Source organism: Mirounga leonina, unplaced genomic scaffold (genome assembly GCF_011800145.1).
Source record: "Mirounga leonina isolate KUSES-001 unplaced genomic scaffold, KU_Mleo_1.0 Mir_151, whole genome shotgun sequence".
Lineage (NCBI taxonomy): Eukaryota > Metazoa > Chordata > Mammalia > Carnivora > Phocidae > Mirounga > Mirounga leonina.
The window spans coordinates 43,072,974-43,086,137 of NW_023270377.1; the positions used below are offsets into that span (position 1 = coordinate 43,072,974).

The 13,164-nt window shown below is 39.5% G+C and overlaps 1 pseudogene; it reads right to left on the reverse strand.

The window, feature by feature from the left end:
• Positions 1 to 7,778: 7,778 nt before the first annotated feature.
• LOC118012213 lies at positions 7,779 to 11,317 on the reverse strand (annotated as a pseudogene).
• Positions 11,318 to 13,164: the final 1,847 nt, after the last annotated feature.

Here is a 13,164-nt window from a genome sequence, read left to right on the forward strand (position 1 = left end):
TTAACGACTGAGCCACCCAGGCGCCCCTCATATGTTGTTTCTTACATGACAATAAATCCATGGAAGTGTGGCATAAAGTTAAGCCCCCGATATATAGGGAAGTATAGAATCAGGTCCCTTCCATCAAAAGGCTTGTGATTTACTTACTAGCAGAGACATGGTTATAAATAGGTTGATTACAATAGAAGGTAGCATATGCTGTGAGTGGCCCACAGATTAACTTTTCAGAAATATCACTTCTATCACGTTCTCCCACCATTTAGAAAAACTCATGGATGCCTGAGTGGCTCAGTCAGTTAGGCATCTGCTTTCTGCTCAGGTCATGATCCTGGAGTCCCGGGATTGAGCCCCACATCAGGCTCCCTGCTCAGCGAGGAGTCTTCTTCTCCCTCTGACCCTCCCCTCTCTCATGCTCTCTCTCTCTCTCTCTATCTCTCAAATAAATAAATAAAATCTTTTTTAAAAAAGAAAAATTCATTAGATTTTTGTGGCTTAATGCCTAAAGCTCCAAATTTTTCACCACCTTCAATCAAATACTAAGTCTTGCCAATTTTATCTCCTTGGCATTTCTGTAAGATGTTTCATCTTACCCATCCCTACACACGCTACCCTAAGGTCTTCGCGAAAGGTGTCCAAATTGGCTTCCCTGTCTCCGGCCTTGCAAATCTCTTCAATACAAACCAAGGCACTTAATAGGGATCACAGTTATATAATTTTTAAAAATACTTGCTTCTTAATCTTTAAAACTTTTTCTTAGAGTATGATATGTAGAACAGTATACAAATCATAAGGGTAAAATTCAGTAAGTTATAATAAACTTAATAAAAACTCTGTGTAGGGCGCCTGGGTGGTTCAGCCAGTTAAGCGACTGCCTTCGGCTCAGGTCATGATCCCGGGGTCCTGGGATCGAGTGCCACATCAGGGTCCCTTGCTCTGCGGGGAGGCTGCTTCTCCCTCTGCCTCTGCCTGCCAGTCCCCCTGCTTGTGCTCTCTCTCTCTGTCAAATAAATAAATAAAATCTTTAAAAACAAAAAAAACCTCTGTGTAATCACAATAGTAAAAAATTGAGTATTACCAACCCCCCAAAAGCTTCCCTTACGACCCTTATAAATTACTCCTCCTCCCTTCTTCCCAAAGGTAACCATCATTCTGATTTATAACCTCTTTAGTTTTAGAGTTTTAGTTTAGATTAGTTTTGCCTGTTTTTAAACTTTATATAAAAGGAATTAAAAGTATATAGTCTTTTATACTTGATTTCTTTTGCTCAAAATTACATTGCTGTGTATAGTTATTTCCAACATACAAAGATGCAACATTATTTTTTTTATTCTTCTGTTGATGGGCATTTGTATTATTTATATTCCTTGACAATTACCAATAATGCTGCTATGACCATTCCTGCATTTGTCTTTTGCTTCACATATATATGAATTTCTATCATACATACCTAGGAGTATAATTGCTAAATCATAGGATATGCAAGATTTCATCTTTATTAATTAGTACCAAACAAATTCCCAAGGGGATTACAAGTATTTATACTCCTTTCTTGTTTCATATCCTTGCCCTCACTTGGTATTTTCAGTCTTCTTTTTTTAAAAAAAAAATATTTTAAGGTAAATTATTACTTACAGAGAAGTTGCAAAGATAGAACGCAGAGCTACCCTGCTTCCTCCACTGTTACATCCTACATAGCCACAGTGATGATCAAAACTGACATTACCATTGCTAAACCCTGATACAGATCCTATTTGGATCTCACCAGTCTTCCACCAATATCCTTTTTCTGTTCCAGGATCTAATTCAGGATTTCACATTACACTCGTGTCTCCCTAGTCTCTCCTTCAATCTATGACTGCTCCTCAGTCTTTCCTGTCCCTTCCTTTACCTTGCTACTAGTCCTAGGATCCTAGTCAGGTAGTTTATAGAATGACTCTCAATTTAGTTTTGCTGATACTTTCTCATTGTTAGAGTGAGGCCATATCTTTGGGGGAAGAATGTCAGTGAGGTATGTGTCCTTCTCACATCCTACCAGGGAGCGCACACATCCTATGTCCCATTACCTGGGATGTTAATCTTGATCCCTTGAGAAAGGTGATGTCCACTAGATTTCTCCACTGTCAAGTCACTATCTTTCCTTTTCTGATTAACAATATTTGGAAGGAGACACTGATGCTTTATGCAAATATGCCATTTCCCTTTAAACATTTATTCATTAATTTTAGCATTCATTGGTGGTTCTTGCTGTCAGCTATTATTACTGTGATACTCTAAGGGAGATTTCATACTGTTCTGATTACTTCTACACTTATTAACTGGAATTCTTTTGTAGAGAAATGTGTTTCCTTCTCTACTTATTTACTTATTTAATCAAGTATTTATATCAGTATTGCCTCATGAATATTTATTCTATTCTTTGACTTTATTTATTTGAGAGAGAGAGAGAGAGAGAGCATGAGTAGGGGGAGGGGCGGGGGGGAAGGAGAAGCAGACTCCCCACTGAGCAGGGAGCTTTAACCGACTGAGCCACCCAGGCACCCTTCTTCTCCACTTATTCACTTATTTAATCAATTATTTATATCAGTATTGACTCATGGATATTTATTCTATTCTTTGACTTAAAATTCAATCTCTCTATCTTTCTCAAATAAGTCTTTTTAGAAAATGGGACACCTGGGTGGCTCAGTCAGTTAAGTGTCTGACTTTTGAACGGCTCAGATCATGATCTCGGGGTCCTGAGATTGAGCCCTGCATCGAGCTCCACACTGGGCCTGGAGCCCACTTGGGAATCTCTCTCTGCCCCTCCCCACACTCACACACACTCTCTCTCTCAAATAAATAAATCTTTAAAAAAATGAAATGAAATTCAGTATTTTCATTATTTGTTTTCTTTCTCAAATTGCTCCATATTTAGCCATTGGATATTCTTTTCAAGTTGACTTCTGTGTCCTTTTTTTCAGGGTGGAATTTGAGTATAATTTATTATTTTTAGCAGAATTTTAAATATATAACCAGGATAATTTTGGCATGAACTTTACCAAAATATTTTCTATTTTTTTTTAAGACTTTATTTATTTATTTGACAGAAAGAGACACAGTGAGAGAGGGAACACAGCAGGGGGAGTGGAAGAGGGAGAAGCAGGCTTCACTCAGAGCAGGGAACCCAATGCCGGGCTTGATCCCAGGACCCTGGGATCACGACCTGAGCTGAAGGCAGATGCTTAATGACTGAGCCACCCAGGCGCTCCTACGAAAGTATTTTCTAAAATCACTCCTCACATTAGTGGCTTCATAAACTCATTTTTTAAAATTGTGGTAATACATAACATAAAATTTACCATTGTAACCATTTTTTAAAAAGATTTTATTTATTTGAGAGAGAGGGAGAGAGAGAGAGAAAGAGTGCACAAGCAGGTGGAGGGACAGAGGGAGAGGGAAAAACAGACTGCTGAGCAGGGAGCCCGATGCGGGGCTCCATCCCAGGACCCTGGGATCATGACCTGAGCCGAAGGCAGACACTTACCCGACTGAGCCACACAGGCACCCCATACCATTGTAACCATTTTTAAGTGGCTAGTTCAGTAGCATTAAGTACATCAACATTGTTGTGCAACCATCATTTTCGTCCGTCTTTATAACTATTTCATCTTCCCAAACTGAAACTACATACACATGAAACAGTAAGTCCCACCTTCCCCTCCCCCGAGGCCATGGAAACCATCATTCTGCTTTCTCTATGAATTTGACCTCTCTAGATACCTCATATAAGTGAAATCATACAGTATTTGTCCTTTTGTGTCTGGCTTGGTTCACTTAGCATGATGTTCTCAGGGTTCATCCATGTTGTAGTGCGTGTCAAAATTTCTTTCCTTTATGAGGTTGAATAATATTCCATTGTAGGGATATACCGTATTGTGTTTATTTCTGTGCCTATTTATTTATTTTTAGGAGCTTGGCATCACAAGGTGCTCTAGGCCCATTTTACATATCCCAACACTAGAATCAACTCCTTCTCCAAAGAGCTATGCTTCTTTTCATTTGAGGATGTATTTAGAAACCAACTGATTGTGCTTATTATAACTGGGATGTCACTGTTTCTAGGCCTTATCAGTGGACAGAGTAGGAAATGTATGCATGTTTACTAACCCATTTATCCATACATATCTATATTTATTTCTGTACCTATCTGATTATATAATGAAAAACAAAATAAAACATGAGTTCATACTGATTTTTTCAACTCCAATCCAGCATTATAGGGTTCCTTCTAGCATTCCCCCCTTTGCTTATTTATAACTTTTCTCTACCAGTGAGAAACCTGGCCTGCTTTATCTACAAGATACTTATTTGTTCAAAGCCAGGATGCATGTCAAGTAGTTTAAGAGTTTCACTAATACCCCAGAGAAATAAGTTTACCAACTAGAGTACAGTGTTTGGGAAACTTTTTTTGTTTAGCCTTACAATATCCAGTCAAAACACTGTTTTCCAGACAGTTATCATATGATCTCACAGATATATGGAATTTAAGAAACAAACAAGAGGATCATAGGGGAAGAGAGGAAAAAATGAAAGAAGATGAAACCGGAGAGGGAGATAAACCATAAGAGACTCTTAATCATAGGAAACAAGCTGAGGGTTGCTGGAGGGGAGGGGGTGGGGTAACTGGGTGAGGGACATTAAGGAAAGCAGGTGATGTAATGAGCACTGGGTATTACATAAGACTGATGAATCACTGACCTGTACCTCTGAAACCAATAATACATTATATATTAATTGAATTTATTTATTTATTTTTAAGATTTTATTTATTTATTTGACAGAGAGAGACACAGCGAGAGAGGGAACACAAGCAGGGGGAGCGGGAGAGGGAGAAGCAGGCTCTCCGCTGAGCAGGGAGCCCGATGCGGGGCTCGATCACAGGGCCCTGGGATCATGACCTGAGCCGAAGGCAGACGCTTAACGACTGAGCCACCCAGGCGCCCCAATTAATTGAATTTAAGTTAAAAATAAGCCCCCCCAAAATAAAGACTTGCAAATTAAAAATATCATTTAAAAAAAACACAAAAAAACCCATTTTAAAACACTGTTTTCCAAAGCTGCTTGGGTCAGCTCCTGTCTCATCCAACCCTTCAACGTGGTCACTCACGTGTAACGCGATTAGATTAATACGTGCTGCAATTTGAATCACTTACCAACATTTTGCATTTTATCTTGAGTCGCCTTCCCACATACAATAGAATTCACTGATTTTGGTGTATTGTTCTGTGGGTTTTTAGAGGATGCATAGAACCATGTTCCTATTAGTTCAGTAACATAAAGAATAGTTCCGTCACCTTAAAAATTCCCTTGTGCTGCGTCACTTTATAATTAACCTCCAACTCCTGCCAACCACTCATCACATCAGAGCCTATAGTTTGCCCTTTCCAGAATATCATAGAAAGGGAATCATGCAAAATGTAACCTTTTAGGTCTGACTTTTTTCACTTAGTAATATCTGTTTAAGATCTACTGATATTGTATGACTCAATGGTTTATTCCTCTTACTCTTGAGTAGTATTTCATGATAGGGGCATAGCACAGTTTTTTATCCACTCACTGATTGAAGGGTCTCTGAGCTGTTTCTAGTTATTGGTTATTATTAATAAAACTTCTATAAATATTTATATACAAATTTTGTGTAAAGAAAAGTTTTCAGTTCATTTGAGTAAATACCTAAGAGTGGGATTGCTGGGGCACAGCGTTTAAATGTATTTTGAATTTTATAAGAAAGGGCCAAATTCTTCTCAGCACAGCTGTAAGGCTGCATTCTCACCAGCCAGACAGGGCAACTTCGCCAGCCCTTGTTATTTACATCATTTTCATTTTAACCCTTCTAATCAGTGGGCAGTGGCATATCATTATGGTTTTTATTTGCCTTTCCCTAAGACTAAAAATACTGAGCATCTTTACATATACTTATGCATCTCTTCTTTGGTGAAGTGTCTGTCAGATATTTCACCCATTTTTTTTTTTTTGAGTAAGTTTAGGCAACTTTTATTGAAATGGAAAAAAAACTTTCTAAGTACAAGGCACTGTGCCATACTTTAGTAAATTTGGAATGGAGATAAGGATACAGAAATGAATTCAAAGGCATGGTATCTAACTTTAAGGAGCCAATTGTCTAATGAGGGAGGCGTATAGATAAAGCAATCACTGTAATTATAAGCATAAAAAGCTATTGATGGCTACCACTGATTGAATACTTACGATGAACTTGGACCTATGGCAGGGACATAACATATAGTAGTGCTAATTAATATGCACAAACTAATTTTTACAACATTCCAGGGTAGTTATTAGTATTCCTATTTTGCAGAAGAAAAAAACGACATCACAGATCTTAAACTCACTAAGGGCACGTAGCTAAATTGATGAGACTGTACTATCCATTATGCTTTGTTAGGTTTCTTTCGAGGCTTAGAAACATTTCTGTTGGAAAGTTTATTTAAAAGGAATGAGTGTTTTTTTAATTGAAGTACAATTTACATACAATATCCTATTAGTTTTAGGTGTATATCATACTGATTCTATATTTTTATACAGTATAAAATGATCCCTATGATAAGTTTAGTTACCATACAAAGTTATTACAGTATTGTAACTATATTCTCTATGCTGTAAATTACATCCCATGGCTTAACTTATTTTATAACTGGAAGTTTATACCTCTTAATCCCCTTTACTATTTCACTCCTTTCCCCTCTGGTAACCAACAGTATCTATGTTTCTGTATCTCTGAGTCTATTTCTGTTTTGTTTTGTTTGTTCCTTTGTTTTTTAGATTCCACATATAAGTGAAGTCATATAGTATTTGTCTTTCTCTGTCCGACTTAATTCATAACATAGTACCCTCTATGTCCATCCTTGTTATCACAAATGGCAAGATTTCATTTTTATTTATTTTTCATTTTTTATTTTTTTGGAGCGCCATGCAGGGCTTGAACTTAAAACTCTGAGATCAAGACCTGAGCTGAAATCAAGAGTCAGATGCTTAAACAGCTGAGGCACCCAGGAGCCCCAAGATTTCATCTTTTTTATGACTGATATTTCATTATATATATATAATATGTATTATATTACATATATATGTATATCACATCTTTATCCATTCATCTATTGGGGGACACTTTCTTTTGCCCATTTTTATTGGTTTGTTTATATTCTTATTATTGAGTTTTGAGAGTTCCTTATATATTCTGGATATAAGTCCTCTACCAGTTACGTGATTTGCAAATATTACTCCCAAGTCCATAGCCTGTCTTTTCATTCTCATAACAGTGTCTTCTGTGGGGCAAAGTTTTAATTTTTATAAAATCCAACTTACCAACTTTTTAATTTTATGGATTATACTTTTGGTGTCATATCTAGTATTTGTGCTGCCGAAGTGAGCACTTGGTGTCATATCTAAAAGGTCTTTGCCAAATCAATAAAATTAAAGATTGGTTCTTTGAAAAGATCACTGAAATTGATAAACTTCAAGCCAGATTGAATAGGAAATAAAAAGAGAAAATATAAGTTACCAGTACAAAAAAAAGAATGAGAGAGAGGATATCATTACCAATCCTATTGAAAGGATAATAATATTATGAACAATTATATGCTAATAAATTTTTTTTTTTAAGATTTTTTATTTATTTATTTGAGAGAGAGAGACTGAGAGAGAGCACATGAGAAGGGTTAGGGTCAGAGGGAGAAGCAGACTCCCTGCCGAGCAGGGAGCCCGAAGCGGGACTCGATCAGGGACTCCAGGATCATGACCTGAGCCGAAGGCAGTCGCTTAACCAACTGAGCCACCCAGGTGCCCAGCATGTAATTAGTTTTAAGAAGAGCAATAGAATATTAAAACAACCTGATCTACTTGTTTCAATTGATGCTATCTAGTGTTGGCAAGGATGTGGAGAATGAACATTCTCATCCTCTGATGATAAGGTATCAGTTGGTAAATCTTTTCTGGAGGACCCTTTGTCAATAGACACCTAAATTTAGAATGTCCATTTCTGATCTAGCAATTCCACTTTTAGGAATTTATCTTGATGGAATAATTAGAAAAATGTTCAAATATAGACATTCTTCAAGTATATTCATTGGCTTGTTTTAATTGAAGTATAACATACATATAGTAAAATATACAAAATTTACACAGCTCAATGAATTTTTACAAAGTAAGCATTCATGTGTAGCTGCCATCAAGGTATAGAACATTACTGACACCCCAAAAAGCTCTCTCTTGCCCTTCTCCAGTCATTGCCACCCCAAAGGTAACTACTACTCTCACTTAGATTAGGTTCCCAGGGAAGCAGACTCAGATTACTGTGTGACTGGGACCAATCATTGTGGGAGAGAAGAGAAGGGGAAGGAAAGAAGCACGATTGCGCAGAGGTAGGAGTTGAATTGCAATGTCAACAAAGCCTTCAACTAACTGTACAGAAACTCTGAAGCTCAGAAGGCACTAAAGAGTTATCCCAAATTTCAGTGAAGGCCTTCATCCCCAGGGTTGGGATTGTGATCTTGGGTCAGCTGAGGCATTTCCAAAGAAGACCATTCCTGAACAGGGATCTTAATGGTGCTTTCCATTAGTTCTGCTTGGTTTTGAACATCATATGAATGATGAATGGTATCATATAGTACATGCTTTTTCTGTGTTCTTCCATTAGGCATAATGTACATTGATTGGTCCACAGTGTTTCATTCTATTTTAGTATACCATGATATATTTATTCTTTCTACTGTAGTTGAGCATTTGCTTGATTTTCTCCACTCGGCCCACAGGGACAGTACCAATACCACCAATTTCGTAGACGTCCTGGAGAGGCAGACGCAAGGGCTTGTCAGTTGGACGAGTTGGTGGCAGAATGCCATCCAGAGCTTCAGGCAGTGTGGTTCCACTGGCATTCCCATCTTTACGGGTGACTTCCCATCCCTTGAACCGAGGCATGTTAGCACTTGGCTCCAGCATGTTGCCACCATTCTGACCAGAAAGTGGCACAAATACTACTGTGTCGGGGTTGTAGCCAGTTTGCTCAATGTAGGTGCTGACTTCCTTAATGATTTCCTCGCATCTCTTCCGGCTGTAGGGTGGCTCGGTGGAAGCCATTTTGTTAACGCCGACAGTTAGTTGTTTCACACCCAGTGTGTAAGCCAGAAGGGCACGCTCATGGGTCTGCCAGTTCTTGGAGCTATCTGCTTCAAACTCACCAACACCAGCAACAATCAGGGCCCTCAGAACAGTCAGCCTGACATGTGCCTGCATTCATGTTTTTGAGGAGTCTCTGTGTCCTGGGGCATTAATGATGGTCATGTAATACTTGCTGGTCTCGAATTTTCACAAGGAGTTATCAATGGTGATAGCACGTTCACGTTCAGCTTTCAGTTGATCTAAGACCCAGGCATCCTTGAAGGAGCCCTTCACCATCTCAGCAGCCGCCTTCTCAAAGTTTTCAATAGTTCTTTTGTCCATGCCACCACACTTGGAGATCAGATGAGCAGCAGTGGTAGACCTCTGCCCCGGTCTACGTGTCCAGGGACGACGATGTTGATAGGAGTTTTTCCCTTCCCATTTTGGTTTAGGTTTCATGGTGGTTTGCACGGCAGCCATGTTCTGGCGGCAAAGCTGTTGTGAAAAAGCATGTGGCCATTTTTAAATTGGGCTTTATTTTTCTGGTTGATCTGTAGGAGGCCTTTATCTCTTCGGGGTACAGGTCCTTGACCAGATATATATTACAGAGATCTTCTCCCACTCTGTGGCTCATGGTTTCACTCTCTTCTGCACAGAAGGAAAACAACTCTAGGGAAGCGGACTAAAATGTCAGCAGTCGTTGTGTCTGGGTGATGGATTTTCCTCCTTGTTTCCACTTCCTCCTATTTTCCAGTTCTTTAAGAAGCATGGAACGAAAAGAATACTTAAAACACAATAAAAGGAATGAGTTGTTTAAAGAAAGCAGCATATTTAACACATAATAATGTAGTTTAAAAGCAACCTATTGGAAGAGGTTAGCCAAGACAGGAACCTCGCTATCATTTGTCTTTAATATCACAGAAGGGCCTGCACAGATCTGCTGGAGACACCTGGTGGAGGGTGTTAATAAGTTTCCAGCAAATGTGCTTGAAATGTCACAGAATAAAGGGCCAGCTTACTTACCAGGTGAGAAATGTATACAAAACAGTTTGGTTCCCTTATCACCTCAGGTTTTGGATAACAGAAAACACCCTTCTGCTCTCAGTTGGGGGAGACCTTACTCACAAGGAGGCTCGCTTTGAGCCTGACCAGCAAATATGACAACAATTCAAAGTAAAAGACAGTGAGGTTAGAAGTGAAAATGAGATCGATACAGGGCCAGCTACATAATTTGTGGCACCCAGTGCAAAATGAAAATATGGGGCCTTTGTTCAAAAAGCAGGGGGAAAGTACTAAAGTATTTAAATACTTAAAGGTACTAAAATATTTTAGTACCTTTCTTTAGTATCCTTTCTTCCATGGTCTCTCAACCTGTCATGGTATTGTTTATTTGCTATTTGATATCACTGTAGGTAAAGAAAATTAAAAAATTTAACTTATTAGCATGGATTTTATTCATCTTTATATTGTGTAATGCCAGTTTTAAATGCAGATATAAGAGCATTTAAATCATATGTGGAATTGCCAAAATTACATGATCCATTTTCCATAGTTCCTATATGAATACATATTTAATTCTTACCAGAACAGTGAGAACAGTCCACGAAACTAATCGACTGTTTTTCTTTCTTTTTGATACTCACACCTTCTGCCAACCCCCTCTACCTTCAGCTTACTGGCAAACAAGGACGAGAAAGGGAAGGAATTATAGGTGACTCTGTCTTTCCCTTTCCTTCCATGCCATGGTTTTCAGTTGATGCGATTTGCTAATACAGAAAAATAACACAGATAAAAAAGGGTGTGGTGGGTTCACCTGGTTGTTTACTCAGGTTTCTCAGAATGCCATTGCCTTCTTTTTGTATTGGAAGCAAGTTCTGGTTCTCCGGGGCTGTCAGTGACCCACTTAATCATAAATGTAATGTACTTACCTTGTACTCACTTTGAGTCTCATCGGACATCACGGGCCCATGGGAATTCCATGCTCACTGGGCACCGTGAGCAGTAGGTGAATGGGATGGGGGCAGCCGGGGGTGGGGGGACATACTGTACGTTGTACCCCCGATCATGCGTATGCTCCACTGTCCTTTTGACTTAACTCACAAGTCAAAGATAAATTTTTTTTCTAAGAAGATTTTATTTTACTCTCCAAATTTTTATTTAAATTTAGTTAACATGCAGTGTAATATTGGTTTCAGGTGTAGAATTTAGTGATTCATTACTTCCATACAACACCCAGTGCTCATCACAAGTTCCTTCCTTAATCACCATCACCTATTTTGCCCATCTCCCTGACCACCTCCTTAAAGATAAAAGTTTTAAGAATTTTGAGATGGCAGTAGCAGAACCAAGTACAGTGCCTTTCTGATTGAGGAGCCTCTTACAGCTGCATGAGTCCTCTCCTCTCCCTTTCCCTCTCCCCCTCTCTTCCCTCCCTTCCTTCCTTCCTTCCCTCCCTCCTTTCTAACGGGTAAAGAAAGAAAGCTCTTAATCCTGCACAATCATGGCTCCTTCAGGAACAGGAACATTGAAAATATAGCCTGAAAAAGAAAAATCATATTAAGATTATAGGCATTTTGTTACAGAGCCAGAATTCTGGCGAGTCTGATTATCAGATAGAAATAGTAAACAAAACCTTTTAAGAAATGTCAGTGCTCAAAACAGCTCCAGCCCCTGGATCCGTTTCAGACATTTACTTGTGCACATACCGGGCTTGCATTGCGGTCCCGGCCACTCTGAGAGGATATTTGCAGTTACTTAGGCTTGCTTTATTTACATGTGTTTCAACCAGTCTGTACCGAGCTGGAAACGATTAGAGGTGTTAACTGTGGGTGTGAAAGATTACAATGGACTTTTTACTCTCTCTTTGCACTTAGAGGAAAAAATGAAAACAAGAAGGCAACTGTAACCTTCTGCTTGCTTTTTTCCCCTTTGGGGAAAACAGCAAATGTTTGTAGGTATGTTTGACTTTTTCTGCCATGGGATGGGCAGTGCTGTTTCTGGGTGGTAGCTGTTTAAGGCCGGTTGCAGCAACACCCTCTGGGATGTGGATGCGGGACAAGGAGTTACATCCGGCTTCTGTGGCCTGGGCTGAGCAGACTCCGACGTGGAATGGCTAAGCATGGTATAGACTCGACACAGGCTTGTCTGCATGCTGAGCACTGGACAGACAGGCAGAGGGTGTGGTTGGATGAGAGGGGGCGGCAAGGGAGTTGGCAGGGTCAAGAAGCCCAGATATTTATCATAGATCTTGGGAGAGAAATAACTGCTTTTGTTCATCTTGTATTTTCATCTGTGCTTTTACTGGCAGGAAGCGCCCTTTCTTTGTCATTTTGATAAATGTATATATTTATGGCACTTTGAATTCTTTGGGGGATGAAGTAGATAAGTGAGTGTGGCTAAGGGTTGGAATAATCTGGCTATAAAGGTCATGAGACATGAGTGATAAGAACAAGGGATGTGTGATCAGAGGTCAGACCAAGGCCAAAGCCTGCACAGCTCAGTTGGACTGAGTGATAGAGATTGCTGGTGATTTTCCATTGCCTCTTTGCTATCTTCAAGGGTGATAAAATGCCTGGTTTGGGCTGGGTACATGGCTGCTGGCTACATGGCTGGGTACATTTTCCAGCTTTCTGTAAATAAGCATAGTCATATGACTAGGTTCTGGTCAATGAGCTGAAAAGTCACCTACTTTTTCCTTTTCTGTCTTTTCCTCTCTCTTGCTGCCTAAAATGCAGAGCCTGAGATGCCTCGGTGGCTCAGTCGGTTAAACATCTGCCTTCGGCTCAGGTCATGATCCCAGGGTCCTGGGATCGAGTCCCACATTGGGCTCCCTGCTCAGCAGGGAGTCTGCTTCTTCCTCTCCCTGCCTGTGCTCGCTCGCTCTCTCTGACAAATAAATACATAAAATATTTGAAAAAATAAAATAAAATGCAGCCTTAGACCATGAGAAGAAGGGCCAAGGTCTGGGGAGGGAAGGAGCCTGAGTCCCTGAGGATGTTATGGTAGAGCCAC